Raw genomic sequence first — 12,867 nt, 5'->3', positions numbered from 1 at the left:
CTATTATTAAAATGGTAATTGACAAAAACAAACTACATTGTCACCAGAAGAGCAATACAAAATGTACAAGTGATATATTAAAATCATCTTTCCAGCTTGAATTTCAATGATGCATTGGGTCAACAAATTTGTGAGAAACATCTTCACCCTTAAATAAAGATTTTCTTAATTCCTTACCTGTGTGCTAATTAGATATCACCTTGTTTTCACATTAAACAGACTTCCACATGAGAAAGCAGCAAGGAAGCAGTGGCGTTAATGTTTCCTGGTATCAACTTGTATTATTTCAGTAGACATTGAAATGAGGATGCATCTTGCTGCCTTTCCAATGAAGCAAGTTTAATTTAGTAATAGGTGAAAAACCATCCTTACAAAGGTGTTAATCAGAGACTTGGCTTTGTGGACACTTTTCAGAGAACAAATTTGTTAGCATAAAAATAAAGCCAGAAAATGAAGAGCTGTTTAATCACTGGATTGGATTTTTCTGCCAGCATATTTTTTTTCTCTGCAACCCACTGCTAAATTGTGCTTCCTAGCTGTTTTTTTATAAAATCACTGAATAAAATCTAACTCTGATTACATCAGAGAAGGCCATGTACCCTACACCATAAGAGGGGGTTTGAAATTTTGACTTGTCTACTTAAATATCACCAAAATCTGATCACAAGTTTAATTACGTCCCTAGGTGGGATTGAACCACCAACCTTTCGGTTAATAGCCAAACACACTAACCGATTGCGCCACAGAGACACTTTGCAAAAAGTGCATACTGACAAAGGCTAATAAGCATACATCTAGAACGTTTCCTAGAAAAACATTAAAAAATCAATAATCTGGAGAGTTTTTGTAAGATGTTTCTTCTATCAACCAACGAAGAAACACATTGGTACTTTCCCATGATGAGTGAGTGCTTCAGGATCTCTTGCACTTACATGTGCAGCAGAGTACAGCAATGGAAGCATGCTGGGCCCATAACCCAGAGGTAGGCAGATTGAAACTATCCTCTGCTATATGCATTTTTTTTGTTAATTAAAGTAATCCAAAACTGGGATTGATATTTTGGCTCTTTTATTTTTACTTAAAGTACAATAACTTTTACCATTTTAATTTGTTTTAATAGTATATTGACAGTATTGTTTTCTTTCAAAAATCCACTTAATTTTCTTTACCCTATTATTAAAATGGTAATTGACAAAAACAAACTACATTGTCACCAGAAGAGCAATACAAAATGTACAAGTGATATATTAAAATCATCTTTCCAGCTTGAATTTCAATGATGCATTGGGGAAACGATTTTGTGAGAAACATCTTCACCCTTAAATAAAGATTTCTTAATTCCTTACCTGTGTGATAATTAGATATCACCTTGTTTTCGCATTAAACAGACTTCCACATGAGAAAGCAGCAAGGATGCAGTGGCGTTAATGTTTCCTGGTGTCAACTTGTATTATTTCAGTAGACATTGAAATGAGGATGCATCTTGCTGCCTTTCCAATGAAGCAAGTTTAATTTAGTAATAGGTGAAAAACCATCCTTACAAAGGTGTTAATCAGAGACTTGGCTTTGTGGACACTTTTCAGAGAACAAATTTGTTAGCATAAAAATAAAGCCAGAAAATGAAGAGCTGTTTAATCACTCAATTGAATTTTTCTGCCAGCATATTTTTTTTCTCTGCAAACCACTGCTAAATTGTGCTTCCTAGCTGTTTTTATAAAATCAATGAATCAAATCTAACTCTGATTACATCAGAGAAGGCCAGGTACCCTACACCATAAGAGGGGGTTTGAAATTTTGACTTGTCAATTTAAAGATCACCAAAATCTGATAACAAGATCAATTACATCCCTGGGTGGGATTTAACCACCAACCTTTTAGTTAATAGCCGTACACACTAACTGATTGTGCCACAGAGACACTTTGCGAAAGTGCATACTGACAAAGGCTAATAAGCATTCATCTAAAACGTTTCCTAGAAAAACTTTAAAAAGTCAATAATCTGGAGAGTTTTTGTAAGATGTTTCTTCCATCAACCAACGAAGAAACACATTGGTACTTTCCCATGATGAGTGAGTGCTTCAGGATCTCTTGCACTTACATGTGCAGCAGAGTACAGCAATGGAAGCATGCTGGGCTCATAACCCAGAGGTAGGCAGATTGAAACTATCCTCTGCTGTATGCTTTTTTTTTTAATTAAAGTAATCCAAAACTGGGATTGATATTTTGGCTCTTTTATTTTTACTTAAAGTACAATAACTTTTACCATTTTAATTTGTTTTAATAGTATATTGACAGTATTGTTTTCTTTCAAAAATACACTTAATTTTCTTTACCCTATTATTAAAATGGTAATTGACAAAAACAAACTACATTGTCACCAGAAGAGCAATACAAAATGTACAAGTGATATATTAAAATCATCTTTCCAGCTTGAATTTCAATGATGCATTGGGGCAACGATTTTGTGAGAAACATCTTCACCCTTAAATAAAGATTTTCTTAATTCCTTACCTGTGTGCTAATTAGATATCACCTTGTTTTCGCATTAAACAGACTTCCACATGAGAAAGCAGCAAGGATGCAGTGGCGTTAATGTTTCCTGGTGTCAACTTGTATTATTTCAGTAGACATTGAAATGAGGATGCATCTTGCTGCCTTTCCAATGAAGCAAGTTTAATTTAGTAATCGATGAAAAACCATCCCTACAAAGGTGTTAATCAGAGACTTGGCTTTGTGGACACTTTTCAGAGAACAAATTTGTTAGCATAAAAATAAAGCCAGAAAATGAAGAGCTGTTTAATCACTCAATTGGATTTGTTTTGCCAGCATATTTTTTTTCTCTGCAACCCACTGCTAAATTGTGCTTCCTAGCTGTTTTTTATAAAATCACTGAATCAAATCTAACTCTGATTACATCAAAGAAGGCCAGGTACCCTACACAATAAGAGGGGGTTTGAAATTTTGACTTGTCTACTTAAATATCACCAAAATCTGATCACAAGGTCAATTACGTTCCTGGGTGGGATTGAACCACCAACCTTTTGGTTATTAGCCTTACACACTAACCAATTGCACCACAGAGACACATTGCAAGAAGTACATACTGACAAAGGCTAATAAGCATTCATCAAGAACGTTTCCTAGAAAAACTTTAAAAAGTCAATAATCTGGAGAGTTTTTGTAAGATGTTTCTTCCATCAACCAACAAAGAAACACATTGGTACTTTCCCATGATAAGTGAGTGCTTCAGGATCTCTTGCACTTACATGTGCAGCAGAGTACTGCAATGGAAGCATGCTGGGCCCATAACCCAGAGATAGGCAGATTGAAACTATCCTCTGCTATATGCATTTTTTTTTTGTTAATTAAAGTAATCCAAAACTGGGATTGATATTTTGTCTCTTTTATTTTTACTTAAAGTACAATAACTTTTACCATTTTAATTTGTTTTAATAGTATATTGACAGTATTGTTTTCTTTCAAAAATCCACTTCATTTTCTTTACCCTATTATTAAAATGGTAATTGACAAAAACAAACTACATTGTCACCAGAAGAGCAATACAAAATGTACAAGTGATATATTAAATTCATCTTTCCAGCATGAATTTCAATGATGCATTGGGTCAACAATTTTGTGAGAAACATCTTCACCCTTAAATAAAGATTTTCTTAATTCCTTACCTGTGTGCTAATTAGATATCACCTTGTTTTCACATTAAACAGACTTCCACATGAGAAAGCAGCAAGGATGCAGTGGCGTTAATGTTTCCTGGTGTCAACTTGTATTATTTCAGTAGACATTGAAATGAGGATGCATCTTGCTGCCTTTCCAATGAAGCAAGTTTAATTTAGTAATAGGTGAAAAACCATCCTTACAAAGGTGTTAATCAGAGACTTGGCTTTGTGGACACTTTTCAGAGAACAAATTTGTTAGCATAAAAATAAAGCCAGAAAATGAAGAGCTGTTTAATCACTCAATTGGATTTTTCTGCCAGCATATTTTTTTTCTCTGCAACCCACTGCTAAATTGTGCTTCCTAGCTGTTTTTATAAAATCACTGAATCAAATCAAACTCTGATTACATCAGAGAAGGCCAGGTACCCTACACAATAAGAGGGGGTTTGAAATTTTGACTTGTCTACTTAAATATCACCAAAATCTGACCACAAGGTCAATTACGTCCCTGGGTGGGATTGAACCACCAACCTTTTGGTTAATAGCCGAACACACTAACCGATTGCGCCACAGAGACACTTTGTGAAAAGTTCATACTGACAAAGGCTAATAAGCATACATCTAGAACGTTTCCTAGAAAAACATTAAAAAATCAATAATCTGGAGAGTTTTTGTAAGATGTTTCTTCCATCAACCAACAAATAAACACATTGGTACTTTCCCATGATGAGTGAGTGCTTCAGGATCTCTTGCACTTACATGTGCAGCAGAGTACTGCAATGGAAGCATGCTGGACCCATAACCCAGAGGTAGGCAGATTGAAACTATTCTTTGCTATATGCATTTTTTTTTGTTAATTTAAGTAATCAAAACTGGGATTGATATTTTTGCTCTTTTATTTTTACTTAAAGTACAATAACTTTTACCATTTTAATTTGTTTTAATAGTATATTGACAGTATAGTTTTCTTTCAAAAATCCACTTAATTTTCTTTACCCTATTATTAAAATGGTAATTGACAAAAAAAACTACATTGTCACCAGAAGAGCAATACAAAATGTACAAGTGATATATTAAAATCATCTTTCCAGCTTGAATTTCAATGATGCATTGGGGCAACAATTTTGTGAGAAACATCTTCACCCTTAAATAAAGATTTTCGTAATTCCTTACCTGTGTGCTAATTAGATATCACCTTGTTTTCACATTAAACAGACTTCCACATGAGAAAGCAGCAAGGATGCAGTGGCGTTAATGTTTCCTGGTTTCAACCTGTATTATTTCAGTAGACATTGAAATGAGGATGCATCTTGCTGCCTTTCCAATGAAGCAAGTTTAATTTAGTAATAGGTGAAAAACCATCCCTACAAAGGTGTTAATCAGAGACTTGGCTTTGTGGACATTTTTCAGAGAACAAATTTGTTAGCATAAAAATAAAGCCAGAAAATGAAGAGCTGTTTAATCACGCAATTTGATTTTTTTGCCAGCATATTTCTTTTTCTCTGCAACCCACTGCTAAATTGTGCTTCCTAGATGTTTTTATAAAATCACTGAATCAAATCTAACTCTGATTACATCTGAGAAGGCCAGGTACCCTACACAATAACAGGGGGTATGAAATTTGACTTGTCTACTTAAAGATCACCAAAATCTGATAACAAGGTCAATTACGTCCCTGGGTGGGATTGAACCACCAACCTTTTGGTTAATAGCCGTACACACTAACTGATTGCGCCACAGATACACTTTGCAAAAGTACATACTGACAAATGCTAATAAGCATTCATCTAAAACGTTTCCTAGAAAAACTTAAAAAAGTCAATAATCTGGAGAGTTTTTGTAAGATGTTTCTTCTATCAACCAACGAAGAAACACATTGGTACTTTCCCATGATGAGTGAGTGCTTCAGGATCTCTTGCACTTACATGTGCAGCAGAGTACAGCAATGGAAGCATGCTGGGCCCATAACCCAGAGGTAGGCAGATTGAAACTATCCTCTGCTATATGCATTTTTTTTTGTTAATTAAAGTAATCCAAAACTGGGATTGATATTTTGGCTCTTTTATTTTTACTTAAAGTACAATAACTTTTACCATTTTAATTTGTTTTAATAGTATATTGACAGTATTGTTTTCTTTCAAAAATCCACTTCATTTTCTTTACCCTATTATTAAAATGGTAATTGACAAAAACAAACTACATTGTCACCAGAAGAGCAATACAAAATGTACAAGTGATATATTAAATTCATCTTTCCAGCATGAATTTCAATGATGCATTGGGTCAACAATTTTGTGAGAAACATCTTCACCCTTAAATAAAGATTTTCTTAATTCCTTACCCGTGTGCTAATTAGATATCACCTTGTTTTCACATTAAACAGACTTCCACATGAGAAAGCAGCAAGGATGCAGTGGCGTTAATGTTTCCTGGTGTCAACTTGTATTATTTCAGTAGACATTGAAATGAGGATGCATCTTGCTGCCTTTCCAATGAAGCAAGTTTAATTTAGTAATAGGTGAAAAACCATCCTTACAAAGGTGTTAATCAGAGACTTGGCTTTGTGCACACTTTTCAGAGAACAAATTTGTTAGCATAAAAATAAAGCCAGAAAATGAAGAGCTGTTTAATCACTCAATTGGATTTTTCTGCCAGCATATTTTTTTTCTCTGCAACCCACTGCTAAATTGTGCTTCCTAGCTGTTTTTTATAAAATCACTGAATCAAATCTAACTCTGATTACATCAGAGAAGGCCAGGTACCCTACACAATAAGAGGGGGTTTGAAATTTGACTTGTCTACTTAAATATCACCAAAATCTGACCACAAGGTCAATTACGTCCCTTGGTGGGATTGAACCACCAACCTTTTGGTTAATAGCCGAACACACTAACCGATTGCGCCACAGAGACACTTTGCGAAAAGTACATACTGACAAAGGCTAATAAGCATACATCTAGAACGTTTCCTAGAAAAACATTAAAAAATCAATAATCTGGAGAGTTTTTGTAAGATGTTTCTTCCATCAACCAACAAATAAACACATTGGTACTTTCCCATGATGAGTGAGTGCTTCAGGATCTCTTGCACTTACATGTGCAGCAGAGTACTGCAATGGAAGCATGCTGGACCCATAACCCAGAGGTAGGCAGATTGAAACTATTCTTTGCTATATGCATTTTTTTTTGTTAATTTAAGTAATCAAAACTGGGATTGATATTTTTGCTCTTTTATTTTTACTTAAAGTACAATAACTTTTACCATTTTAATTTGTTTTAATAGTATATTGACAGTATTGTTTTCTTTCAAAAATCCACTTCATTTTCTTTACCCTATTATTAAAATGGTAATTGACAAAAAAAACTACATTGTCACCAGAAGAGCAATACAAAATGTACAAGTGATATATTAAAATCATCTTTCCAGCTTGAATTTCAATGATGCATTGGGGCAACAATTTTGTGAGAAACATCTTCACCCTTAAATAAAGATTTTCGTAATTCCTTACCTGTGTGCTAATTAGATATCACCTTGTTTTCACATTAAACAGACTTCCACATGAGAAAGCAGCAAGGATGCAGTGGCGTTAATGTTTCCTGGTTTCAACCTGTATTATTTCAGTAGACATTGAAATGAGGATGCATCTTGCTGCCTTTCCAATGAAGCAAGTTTAATTTAGTAATAGGTGAAAAACCATCCATACAAAGGTGTTAATCAGAGACTTGGCTTTGTGGACACTTTTCAGAGAACAAATTTGTTAGCATAAAAATAAAGCCAGAAAATGAAGAGCTGTTTAATCACGCAATTTGATTTTTTTGCCAGCATATTTCTTTTTCTCTGCAACCCACTGCTAAATTGTGCTTCCTAGCTGTTTTTATAAAATCAATGAATCAAATCTAACTCTGATTACATCAGAGAAGGCCAGGTACCCTACACCATAAGAGGGGGTTTGAAATTTTGACTTGTCTACTGAAAGATCACCAAAATCTGATAACAAGATCAATTACATCTCTGGGTGGGATTGAACCACCAACCTTTTAGTTAATAGCCGTACACACTAACTGATTGCGCCACAGAGACACTTTGCGAAAGTGCGTACTGACAAAGGCTAATAAACATTCATCTAAAACGTTTCCTAGAAAAACTTTAAAAAGTCAATAATCTGGAGAGTTTTTGTAAGATGTTTCTTCCATCAACCAACGAAGAAACACATTGGTACTTTCCCATGATGAGTGAGTGCTTCAGGATCTCTTGCACTTACATGTGCAGCAGAGTACAGCAATGGAAGCATGCTGGGCTCATAACCCAGAGGTAGGCAGATTGAAACTATCCTCTGCTGTATGCTTTTTTTTTTTAATTTAAGTAATCCAAAACTGGGATTGATATTTTGGCTCTTTTATTTTTACTTAAAGTACAATAACTTTTACCATTTTAATTTGTTTTAATAGTATATTGACAGTATTGTTTTCTTTCAAAAATCCACTTAATTTTCTTTACCCTATTATTAAAATGGTAATTGACAAAAACAAACTACATTGTCACCAGAAGAGCAATACAAAATGTACAAGTGATATATTAAAATCATCTTTCCAGCTTGAATTTCAATGATGCATTGGGGCAACGATTTTGTGAGAAACATCTTCACCCTTAAATAAAGATTTTCTTAATTCCTTACCTGTGTGCTAATTAGATATCACCTTGTTTTCGCATTAAACAGACTTCCACATGAGAAAGCAGTAAGGATGCAGTGGCGTTAATGTTTCCTGGTGTCAACCTGTATTATTTCAGTAGACATTGAAATGAGGATGCATCTTGCTGCCTTTCCAATGAAGCAAGTTTAATTTAGTAATAGGTGAAAAACCATCCCTACAAAGGTGTTAATCAGAGACTTGGCTTTGTGGACACTTTTCAGAGAACAAATTTGTTAGCATAAAAATAAACCAGAAAATGAAGAGCTGTTTAATCACTCAATTGGATTTTTTTGCCAGCATATTTTTTTCTCTGCAACCCACTGCTAAATTGTGCTTCCTAGCTGTTTTTTATAAAATCACTGAATCAAATCTAACTCTGATAACATCAGAGAAGGCCAGGTACCCTACACAATAAGAGGGGGTTTGAAATTTTGACTTGTCTACTTAAAGATCACCAAAATCTGAACACAAGGTCAATTACGTCCCTGGGTGGGATTGAACCACCAACCTTTTGGTTAATAGCCTTACACACTAACCAATTGCGCCACAGAGACACTTTGCAAAAGTACATACTGACAAAATCTAATAAGCATTCATCTAGAACGTTTCCTAGAAAAACTTTAAAAAGTCAATAATCTGGAGAGTTTTTGTAAGATGTTTCTTCCATCAACCAATGAAGAAACACATTGGTACTTTCCCATGATGAGTGAGTGCTTCAGGATCTTTTGCACTTACATGTGCAGCAGAGTACTGCAATGGAAGCATGCTGGGCCCATAACCCAGAGGTAGGCAGATTGAAACTATCCTTTGCTTAATGCATTTTTTTTGTTAATTAAAGTAATCCAAAACTGGGATTGATATTTTGGCTCTTTTATTTTTACTTAAAGTACAATAACTTTTACCATTTTAATTTGTTTTGATAGTATATTGACAGTATTGTTTTCTTTCAAAAATCCACTTAATTTTCTTTACCCTATTATTAAAATGGTAATTGACAAAAACAAACTACATTGTCACCAGAAGAGCAATACAAAATGTACAAGTGATATATTAAAATCATCTTTCCAGCTTGAATTTCAATGATGCATTAGGGCAACGATTTTGTGAGAAACATCTTCACCCTTAAATAAAGATTTTCTTAATTCCTTACCTGTGTGATAATTAGATATCACCTTGTTTTCGCATTAAACAGACTTCCACATGAGAAAGCAGCAAGGATGCAGTGGCGTTAATGTTTCCTGGTGTCAACCTGTATTATTTCAGTAGACATTGAAATGAGGATGCATCTTGCTGCCTTTCCAATGAAGCAAGTTTAATTTAGTAATAGGTGAAAAACCATCCTTACAAAGGTGTTAATCAGAGACTTGGCTTTGTGGACACTTTTCAGAGAACAAATTTGTTAGCATAAAAATAAAGCCAGAAAATGAAGAGCTGTTTAATCACTCAATTGGATTTTTCTGCCAGCATATTTTTTTTCTCTGCAAACCACTGCTAAATTGTGCTTCCTAGCTGTTTTTATAAAATCAATGAATCAAATCTAACTCTGATTACATCAGAGAAGGCCAGGTACCCTACACAATAAGATGGGGTTTGAAATTTTGACTTGTCTACTTAAATATCACCAAAATCTGATCACAAGGTCAATTACGTCCCTGGGTGGGATTGAAACACCAACCTTTTGGTTAATAGCCTTACACACTAACCAATTGCGCCACAGAGACACTTTGCAAAAGTACATACTGACAAAGGCTAATAAGCATTCATCTAGAACGTTTCCTAGAAAAACTTTAAAAAGTCAATAATCTGGAGAGTTTTTGTAAGATGTTTCTTCCATCAACCAATGAAGAAACACATTGGTACTTTCCCATGATGAGTGAGTGCTTCAGGATCTCTTGCACTTACATGTGCAGCAGAGTACTGCAATAGAAGCATGCTGGGCCCATAACCCAGAGGTAGGCAGATTGAAACTATCCTTTGCTTAATGCATTTTTTTTGTTAATTAAAGTAATCCAAAACTGGGATTGATATTTTGGCTCTTTTATTTTTACTTAAAGTACAATAACTTTTACCATTTTAATTTGTTTTGATAGTATATTGACAGTATTGTTTTCTTTCAAAAATCCACTTAATTTTCTTTACCCTATTATTAAAATGGTAATTGACAAAAACAAACTACATTGTCACCAGAAGAGCAATACAAAATGTACAAGTGATATATTAAAATCATCTTTCCAGCTTGAATTTCAATGATGCATTGGGGCAACGATTTTGTGAGAAACATCTTCACCCTTAAATAAAGATTTTCTTAATTCCTTACCTGTGTGCTAATTAGATATCACCTTGTTTTCACATTAAACAGACTTCCACATGAGAAAGCAGCAAGGATGCAGTGGCGTTAATGTTTCCTGGTGTCAACCTGTATTATATCAGTAGACATTGAAATGAGGATGCATCTTGCTGCCTTTCCAATGAAGCAAGTTTAATTTAGTAATAGGTGAAAAACCATCCCTACAAAGGTGTTAATCAGAGACTTGGCTTTGTGGACACTTTTCAGAGAACAAATTTGTTAGCATAAAAATAAAGCCAGAAAATGAAGAGCTGTTTAATCACTCAATTGTATTTTTTTGCCAGCATATTTTTTTTATCTGCAACCCACTGCTAAATTGTGCTTCCTAGCTGTTTTTTATAAAATCACTGAATCAAATCTAACTCTGATTACATCAGAGAAGGCCAGGTACCCTACACAATAAGAGGGGGTTTGAAATTTTGACTTGTCTACTTAAATATCACCAAAATCTGATCACAAGGTCAATTACATTCCTGGGTGGGATTGAACCACCAACCTTTTGTTAATAGCCTTACACACTAACCAATTGCGCCACAGAGACACTTTGCAAAAGTACATACTGACAAAGGCTAATAAGCATTCATCTAGAACGTTTCCTAGAAAAACTTTAAAAAGTCAATAATCTGGAGAGTTTTTTAAGATGTTTCTTCCATCAACCAACGAAGAAACACATTGGTACTTTCCCATGATGAGTGAGTGCTTCAGGATCTCTTGCACTTACATGTGCAGCAGAGTACTGCAATGGAAGCATGCTGGGCTCATAACCCAGAGGTAGGCAGATTGAAATTATCCTTTGCTATATGCATTTTTTTTTGTTAATTAAAGTAATCCAAAACTGGGATTGATATTTTTGCTCTTTTATTTTTACTTAAAGTACAATAACTTTTACCATTTTAATTTGTTTTAATAGTATATTGACAGTATTGTTTTCTTTCAAAAATCCACTTAATTTTCTTTACCCTATTATTAAAATGGTAATTGACAAAAACAAACTACATTGTCACCAGAAGAGCAATACAAAATGTACAAGTGATATATTAAAATCATCTTTCCAGCTTGAATTTCAGTGATGCATTGGGGCAACGATTTTGTGAGAAACATCTTCACCCTTAAATAAAGATTTTCTTAATTCCTTACCTGTGTGCTAATTAGATATCACCTTGTTTTCACATTAAACAGACTTCCACATGAGAAAGCAGCAAGGATGCAGTGGCGTTAATGTTTCCTGGTGTCAACCTGTATTATTTCAGTAGACATTGAAATGAGGATGCATCTTGCTGCCTTTCCAATGAAGCAAGTTTAATTTAGTAATAGGTGAAAAACCATCCCTACAAAGGTGTTAATCAGAGACTTGGCTTTGTGGACACTTTTCAGAGAACAAATTTGTTAGCATAAAAATAAACCAGAAAATGAAGAGCTGTTTAATCACTCAATTGGATTTTTTTGCCAGCATATTTTTTTTCTCTGCAACCCACTGCTAAATTGTGCTTCCTAGCTGTTTTTTATAAAACCACTGAATCAAATCTAACTCTGATAACATCAGAGAAGGCCAGGTACCCTACACAATAAGATGGGGTTTGAAATTTTGACTTGTCTACTTAAATATCACCAAAATCTGATCACAAGGTCAATTACGTCCCTGGGTGGGATTGAACCACCAACCTTTCGGTTAATAGCCTTACACACTAACCAATTGCGCCACAGAGACACTTTGCAAAAGTCCATACTGACAAAGGCTAATAAGCATTCATCTAGAACGTTTCCTAGAAAAACTTTAAAAAGTCAATAATCTGGAGAGTTTTTGTAAGATGTTTCTTCCATCAACCAATGAAGAAACACATTGGTACTTTCCCATGATGAGTGAGTGCTTCAGGATCTCTTGCACTTACATGTGCAGCAGAGTACTGCAATGGAAGCATGCTGGGCCCATAACCCAGAGGTAGGCAGATTGAAACTATCCTTTGCTATATGCATTTTTTTTTGTTAATTAAAGTAATCCAAAACTGGGATTGATATTTTTGCTCTTTTATTTTTACTTAAAGTACAATAACTTTTACCATTTTAATTTGTTTTAATAGTATATTGACAGTATTGTTTTCTTTCAAAAATCCACTTAATTTTCTTTACCCTATTATTAAAATGGTAATTGACA

Source organism: Pseudophryne corroboree, unplaced genomic scaffold, assembly GCF_028390025.1.
Source record: "Pseudophryne corroboree isolate aPseCor3 unplaced genomic scaffold, aPseCor3.hap2 scaffold_724, whole genome shotgun sequence".
NCBI lineage: Eukaryota > Metazoa > Chordata > Amphibia > Anura > Myobatrachidae > Pseudophryne > Pseudophryne corroboree.
Note: the sequence above shows the minus strand (reverse complement) of the source record.